We start from the raw sequence: 9,117 nt of genomic DNA on the forward strand, positions 1-9,117 counted from the left end.
AACGCTTAAGCCGAACCTACTCGAACAATTCTATTCGGGGGGATAGCTAATTCTTTTTGATAAGTCTCGCCATAGACTTCCAAAACATTTATGGGGAAACCAAACACCCAATCTCAAGTCGTTCGTCTAAAAGACAACAGACATTTGAACCAAACTATATTTTGCCATGTAAAGCTAACTTAACCCAAGTTAGAAATGGAAAAGTAGTTTGGAACCCTTTTCTATAGGCTTAAACCCCTGTAGTTACCCCTTTTCAGCATGCTCCACCCCTTAACTGGTAGTCGTAGCTGTTCCCAACCATAATAGCTTACACACCAGGTGCATATAGTTTAAGGCCTTATGTAAAATCACCTTCATAAGCCCACCTTAAACCACATAATTGCATGACACATTTGAACCAGAACGACACAGGCTGGACGTCGCTGGAGACAACCTTCGCTGGAGGCGACCTGCAATCCTGACGTTGGTCTCCACTCTTCATCCAGTGGCCGCTTCTTCAGTTCAACCCAAGGGTACCCCTCTGTATGCTGAATAATCAACACTTCCAATCGTTGTGGATTTACCGTTGTGGATTATATGACCTTTTCCAATGGATTACAGACTCTGTTTCCAAGGGGTTAAAGCATTGCTACAATGGAATGATCGAGACGATATGGAATTATAATCAACACAATGGAATTACCAAGAACATTGTGGAATTACTTTTGACTTTTGTTTTCCTTGCTGGATTACTTTTGACTTTTGTTTTCCTTGCTGGATTACTCTTGACTCTTGTTTCTGTGCTGGATTACATCAAGCTTCAAGGACAATCGACGGCGTAAGTCCATAGTTGGAATTCATCCCCATGGACAGGTGATGATTTCCAAAGGGGGGACTGTAGTGGACTAGGCCCATGTCAAAAACTAAGTCTAAGGTCAAAAATCTTGACCTTAAGAACCTTGTGGGACAGGAACTGTCATTTCATTGATTTGAATCCAGAAATACAGGTTCACCCATCCTGAGACTTTCTTTCTTGAAGATTCAAGTGAAAAGAACACTCTCTGTTTTATTATCATTACTATTTTACAAATGTTGATAATCAAAGTGTCTTAGTTCAAACCATTTTAGATGTTGCAGTGAACTAATCAATTTTATTAACTGTGTAATGATTTTTATTCTCATGCAAAGTTAGAACTCATGTCAAAGCTGTTACAGAGTAATTATGCCTTTTCTGATTTCTGCTTTTGAATGAGCAAGTGTAAGTTGGTCCAAGGTTGGAGTCAAACGCAAAACAAGTTGTTGGCATGTTTTTAGAATCCTCTCAGACATAAATATAGAGGTTTTGGCACCTGTTTCTAAACTCGCCAAAACAAAACTCTCTCTGTCTGTGAGAACATTTCTGATCTTTCCATAACAATTCTTGCTGTCTTCTAACCTCTTACGTCACAAAACACACCCCGTCTGGTTGTTTCTGACCAATGGGAATACTCCCAAAAGTGAACCGGGAGAGAGATCTTAAAAATGTCGGAACTTCCTGGTCTACTCAGTTTCTACTAAGTTCTGTTAGAAGTTCTGGGATGGTGCTGGAACAGTTCTGGGACAGTTCTGTTCAGTTCTGATGGAGTGCTGTTGGAGTTCTGCTGGATACACAGTTCAACCAGTTCTGTGAGAGAAGCCCAGTTCTGGGAGACGGGAAGATCCTGACATGACAACAGAGCTCTTCCGAGTCATGGGAATATAACACTTTCCACTCGCCACTACTTCTGACGAGCTACAGCCATCCGAAGGAGACGCTGGACAGGTAGCGTTAACGGAACTCCATATCTGCTGATTAATCTCAGAAAGGTAATGAGTCAAGTTTCCTACCAAGCGTACCGGGGAGAGCTGGGTTCTGATGGAGAGTGTCAATTCTGGTGAACACTTCCCCTCCCATACCATCTTTACTCCCTCTAAACTTCTTTCCCATCTTTAAACTTTTTATCAAGTAGATATTCTTCCAGATATTTAGAAATGTCTGTGTAAAATGCTCATCCACATCCGTGTGGGTAAAAGATCATAATTGTACAGTTTCATAAATGTCTGTGGTGAAGCAACGGAAAAATCATGGCCGTATGATTTTTCCTGATTGATTGCTTATGTTGTTATTTTCATAATTGCCAAATTAATGTAAATGTTTGATGTTAAATTTTGATTCTGTAAATAAATGACCGCATTCATTTTGATGGGTCAAATATAAATGACGTCTCACGTTTGCATTTCATTAAATTCAATGCACGTTTTATTCAGTTCAGAAAAATGAGGAATCCGCGTTAATTGATGAATATATCTGAACATCTGTTCATCTACAGAGGTGATTGAAGTTGAAGACGAAGAAGAAAACGAAGAAGTGAAACTTAACTTAACTTTCTGTGTGTTACAGATTGACTTTGGTCCACCTCTTGGAAGAGGGATGGTCCTAACTCTTTGTCATGTTTTATAAAACCTAAAGTCCATTTTCTCTGTCTGCCTTTAAAAAGTCACTCTTCTTTTAAAAAGAGAAAAATAAGACAAATGATTATCTTAAAGAGAGATTACTTAAAACACACATTTTCATAAATAAACATTCAGTTCTGAAGATTTTGAATTAACATGCAATGTTCATCAAAAGGTGTCGCTGTTCATCTCCTGAAAAGAAAATGTCATTAAACTAAGGTTCTTTAAAATGTGTTATCTTCATGGGAACCCATCCTGGGAGTAATACTCCTTTTTGATAAAAGTTAAAGTCTCAGCAGATGTTTCAACTTCGAGGTCAGCTGAACCAAACCTCGTTAAAACGATCTGTCTGTTTCATGGGAAATGAGTTCATATTGGCAGTGAAGTTAACACAGTGACAGTTTTTTATTATACTTTTATTAGTATCAACTAAGAAGTTAGTGCTGAGCTGGACACCTGTAAAGCAAAGTCTGTTTGATCCCAAGGGAATAGATGCATCTTATTTTAAACAGTTTAAACACAAAACACATGAATGATGTTTGTTTGAGATGAGGTGAATTTTCTTCTGTTTAAGCTGAGATTAATTGTTTTCTGAGATGAGGTGTTCTTTTTCTGAGGTGGTGAACTGTTTCTGAGGTGGTACATTGTTAAACTTTATTTCTCCAGACTGGGGTTGTTCAAATACAAGTTTACATTAACTGTTCATAATCTTACCACAGAGCCCCATTTTTAAAAATTCTGAACTATTGTTTGAATTTATCTCGTCATAAAGTAGGAGGAAACACGATGCTGTGTCGCATTCAATTTTATTACTACACCTTAGTTAAAAAATGTATATGTTTTAATAACAATGTAGTGCAAGGCGAAATTCAGCAAAGACGCATACAGTCCCAAACCTCTGATGATCACAGGTAATATAACAGGAGCCACATTTAGAAAAAAAATAACAAGAGTAGTGCATATGGCACATTATACAGGTCCTTCTCAAAAAATTTGCATATTGTGATAAAGGTCATTATTTTCCATAATGTAATGATAAAAATTAAACTTTCATATATTTCAGATTCATTGCACACCAACTGAAATATTTCAGGTCTTTAATTGTTTTAATACTGATGATTATGGCATACAGCTCATGAAAACCCAAAATGCCTGTCCCAAAAAATTAGCATATCATGAAAAGGTTCTCTAAGCAAGCTATTAACCTAACCATCTGAATCAACGACGTAACTCTAAATACCTGCAAAAGATTCCTGAGGCTTTTAAAAACTCCCAGCCTTGTTCATTACTCAAAACCACAATCATGGGTAAGACTGCCGACCTGACTGCTGTCCAGAAGGCCATGATTGACACCCTCAAGCAAGAGGGTAAGACACAGAAAGAAATTGCTGAACGAATAGGCTGTTCCCAGAGTGCTGTATCAAGGCACCTCAGTGGGAAGTCTGTGGGAAGGGAAAAGTGTGGCAGAAAACGCTGCACAATGAGAAGAGGTGACCGGACCCTGAGGAGGATTGTGGAGAAGGGTCAATTCCAGACCTTGGGGGACCTGCGGAAGCAGTGGACTGAGTCTGGAGTAGAAACATCCAGAGCCACCGTGCACAGGCGAGTGCAGGAAATGGGCTACAGGTGCCGCATTCCCCATGTAGAGGAACATATACCTGTGATATATTATCCATAAATTAAACGGATCCATTCATTTTTCTGGACTGAATAATATCGTGCATTGAAATTAAATGTGACGTGAGACGTTAATTTTCTTTGACCCATCAAATGAATGCGGTCATTTATTAACAGAAAGTTTAACATCACACATTTACATTAATTTGGCAAAATTGATTACAACAACAACTTAATTAATTAGTTTTACAGTCAGGAAAACCATACGGCCATGATTTTCTGGGTTCAAGCTTTACAACAGACATTTCTGAAAATATCTGGATTAATTACTGGCAGGTAGAAGAGTTTTAAAGATGGGAAATGAAGGGAGTTTAAATGGAGAGAGATGGGTGAAGATGTATGTATCTGTATAAGATGTATGTCTGTAGCCCAGAACGACAACACGCTCCTTTTGGATGCAGCTTAACCCATGGTACACTTTGGTTGAGATCGACTCTTTACCTTTGCAGATGATAGTTTCGGCGTTGGTGTAGAGTTTTCCTTTCAACTCTTCCAGCGTCTCCGTAAGAACAGCTAAACCTCAGGAGTCGTGAGATCATCCCAAAACAGACTTCTTCATAATTCCTCTGAACTTCTCTCATTCAGCTTAGTTGCAGTTGTTCTCCAGCATTCTGCATTCCAGCATTCTGAACTCTGCTGCTCTCGGAACTAACTCACAGCATTCTCCCAGCGTTCTACCTTGAACTAGGAAGTGTTGAACCCTTTAAGGAGTTCTGTTTCCGGTTCATTTTGAGAACTTCCTGATTGGTCGATCGACCGAACAGGGGGTGGTTTTAGTGATGTAAGAGGTTATTAAAAGTCAAGGGAAAAAGATTAGATTGTTTAAGAACAGACAGAAGATGTTATGAAGAACCCAGACTTCGTGGAGTCAATTCTCTCATATCTGCCTTTGAAAGTTAAACATGACATTTCTTTTCCAGTAAACTTGCAGTTGACCGAAACTTGACCTTTGACCAACTTCCACTGGTGTCTCAGACAGAAGATCAAGAAAAATGAATAATTACTCTATAACAGACCTTAACTTGATTTCTACTTTGAATGAGGATTAAAAATTCATTAATACTGTTTCACAGTTGATTTAAAATGAGTAGTTCACTTCAACATTTAAAATGGTTTGAACTAACACACTTTGATTATCAAGACATTTGTAAGATAGTAATGATAATAGAAAAAGAGAGTGTTCTTTCAATTGATCAGTGCAGGACACTTACAAAGTCTCTGGATGGACTTGATTTTGTGTTTCTGGACTCAAATCAATGAAATACAGTTCTTGTCCCAGGAAGGCCCTCAAGGTCAGGATTTGACCTGAGGCTTAGTTCACTACAGTCCCCCCTTTGGAAATCATCGCCTGTCCATGGGGATGAATTCCAACATGAACTTACGCCTTCGAATGTCCTTGAGCTTGATGTAATCCAGCAAGGAAAACAGAAGTCAAAGGAGATAATCCACAATGTTTTTGGTAATTCCATAATGTTGATGGTAATTCCATTGTAGCAATGCTTTAACCCGTTGGAAACAGAGTCTGTAATCCATTGGAAAAAGTCATATAATCCACAACGGTAAATCCACAACGAATGGAGGTGTTGATTGATCAGCATACAGAGGGGTTCCCTTGGATTGAACTGAAGATGCGGCCACTGGATGAAGAGTGGAGACCAACGTCAGGATTGCAGGTCTCCTCCAGCGAAGGTCGTCTCTGGGCGACGTCCAGTCTGTGCCGTTCTGGTTCAAATGTGTCATGCAATTATGTGGTTTAAGGTGGGCTTATGAAGGGGATTTTACATAAGGCCTTAACCTATATGCACCTGGTGTGTAAGCTATTATGATTGGGAACAGCTACAGCTACCAGTTAAGGGGTGGAACATGCTGAAAAGGGTAACTATAGGGGTTTATACCTATAGAAGGGTGTTCCAAACTATTTTTCCATTCCTAACTAGGTTTAAGTTAGCTTTACATGGTAAAATATAGTTTGGTTCAATTGTCTGTTGTCTTTCTAGACGAACGACTTGAGATTGGGTGTTTGGTTTCCCATAAATGTTTTTGGAGTCTATGGCGAGACTCATCAAAAAGAATTAGCTATTCCCCCGAATAGAATTGTTCGAGTAGGTTCGGCTCAAGCGTTGTGAGACCAATGTAGATTATGGTACTTAAGGTAGCATTAATCTACATTGACTTCCGCAAATATTGCATTTTAACGAATGAACTGCATGTTGGCATAGTTAAAACCCTTTACAGTCTCCAACTAAAACTACACACAAAATTCATTCTTTCCTCAGAAACAACTATCAAAACCAAATAAACAACGTTTCAACATCGACAAGAGTAGTGACTAAGCATCTAGAAACATCGTTTCACTGCTTCTTCTCACCCTGGTTGTCAGATTCAATCACGCTGTCCCGTTTGTGTTGTTTCTTTGCAGACCCGCGTGCGCGAGACATAATCATATCGAGGTGCGCTGCATGGCGATCTAGTTGGACTCGGAGTGACCGGAGGCCCCGGAACAGGGATATGAGTATCCCGCACATCACGAGGATTATCGTCATTAGCAGGGCTACGACTAACGTGTCTGCGCTTGACCACGCATAGGCAATCGGTTGGATTGGGTTATTAATTTCGGACATGAGGGACTTGAGAACTCGGTTTATCGGTTCCACGTCGACGACCTTGGTACCCTCAAACCGGATCCTTCCCAAGGTTCCGGGATCTATGTCTATAGTCATGTTTTCTAGGTACTCTGAGTCGTCCAGAGTTGCTTCCCATTGTCCCGGATCGAGGTGATAGAGCGTCAAATCACCAATGTGTATGGTTGTTCCCTGGGGAACACTGATCCACATTGTTTTGTCCGGTAAGGTCAAGGGTCTATTTGCCCCAGGTTGTTTGTAGGCCATGATCGCCTCTCTTTGGGGGGCGTTCACTAGCCAACGTGAGCCAACGATTTCCGCCTTTGCGGCCTTAGCCAAGTGTCGTGGCGTTATGGTCGTTGAGCACTTAGAATTTTCCGGAATAGGTGTCAACCCGCATATGCCCGCGGTTTTATTCCACACAAACGGTTTGCTCGGGCACAGATAATGTATCTCCCGAGTGAGAACACACATCTGAAGGTTTGGAGCTAGATAAACTGAGGGGTTATCGTCGTGGTCCGCAACCATCCTTGGTGTGTCAATTTGAACATGGTTTTCACCGTGCCAATTGCCAACATTAACAACGTCCCTGAGTCTGTATATGCCATTTGAGGGAATTATCGGTAGGTTGATAATGAACGCCATTTCAAACGTCTTGTGATTGACAAAGATTGGGATTGCGCTACCGAGAGTGTACGCCAGGTGAGCCTGTATTTGCGTAACTCTTTCGCGCGTAGCGGAGCTGAGGATGTCGTTCACCATCTGTAGAGAGACTAGATACGGTGGGATCCTGCCGGTGGCTAGTGTATCTACCGACGAACTGATATCTCTAAGCATGTCAGCAAAAATCCTATCCATCAGGTGTGCGACAGCGTAATCCACTTCAACCTTAAGGGTTAACTCATTTACCGCATGTACGAGGGCTTTGATTTCTTGGGTGTGAGTATTCAGCACTAGAACAGTATCCTTTACGGTTTTAGTCACTTGTGTCAATTGTGTTAGTTGAAGGTCCATTTGCGCTTGGATCTTTGGGACCTCGCTCTCTACTTCAAACACGTGTTGTTTTAGGGACGTTATACTTGTAGATGAACAGATGCTGGGATATATTCATCATTTAACGCGGATTCCTCATTTTTCTGGACTGAATAAAACGTGCATTGAATTTAAGGAAATGCAAACGTGAGACGTCATTTAGATTTGACCCATCAAAATGAATGCGGTCATTTATTTACAGAATCAAAATTTAACATCAAACATTTACATTAATTTGGCAAATTATGAAAATAACAACATAAGCAATCAATCAGGAAAAATCATACGGCCATGATTCTTCCGTTGCTGCACCACAGACATTTATAAACTGTACAATTATGATCTTTTACCCACATGAATGTGGGTGAGCATTTTACCCAGACATTTCCAAAATATCTGGAAGAGTTTCTACTTGATAGAAAAGTTTAAAGATGGAAATAAGTTTAGAGGGAGTAAGATGGTGTGTGAGGGAAATTAAGTGTTCACCAGAATCGACACTCTCCGGCTTTCTTCAGCTTTTCCTTACAGTACACTTAGGTGATGAAATCGGCTCCTTTACCTGGAGATGTCTCAGGTGAGATTCCGTTTAACGCACCCTTTCAGCGTCTCAGTAGGATGCTGTTACTCGTCCGAAGTAATGGCGAGGCTCTGTTCGACACATATTCACCTCAGTGGAAAATGTTATAATCCCATGGAACTCGGAAGAGCTTTGTTGTCATGTCAGGAACTCCAACAGCACTCCATCAGAACTCAGCAGAACTTGTGTAGTTTACAGAACTCCCACAGAACTTTAGCTCTACTGAACTCCAGAACTCTTAGCACTCTTAGAACTCTTAGCACTCTTAGAACTCCATCAGAACTTTTGCTCTGCGTAGATCAGGAAGTACTGACATTTTAAAGACTCTTTCCCGGTTCACTTTTTGGGAGTTGTTCATTGGTCAGAAACGACCAGACGGGGTGTGTTTTGTGACGCAAGAGGTTAGAGACAGCGAGAATTGTTATGAGACAGATCAGAAATGTTCTCACAGACAGAGAGAGTTTTGTTTTGGCGTGTTTCAGAAACAGGTGCAAAACATCTATATTTACGTCTGAGAGGATTCTAAAACATGACAGTTTTAACATAACAACTTGTTTTTCGTTTGACTCCAACCTTGGAACGCACACACTTGCTCATTCAAAGGCAGAAATCAGAAAATGCATAAACTCTGTAACAGCTTTTAACATGAGTTCTAACTTTGCATGAGAATAAAAATCATTACTCAGTTAATAAAATTGATTAGTTCACTGCAACATCTAAAATGGTTTGAACTAAGACACTTTGATTATCAACATTTGT

Source organism: Nematolebias whitei, chromosome 13 (assembly GCF_014905685.2).
Source record: "Nematolebias whitei isolate Nwh7 chromosome 13, NemWhi1, whole genome shotgun sequence".
NCBI classification, from domain to species: domain Eukaryota; kingdom Metazoa; phylum Chordata; class Actinopteri; order Cyprinodontiformes; family Rivulidae; genus Nematolebias; species Nematolebias whitei.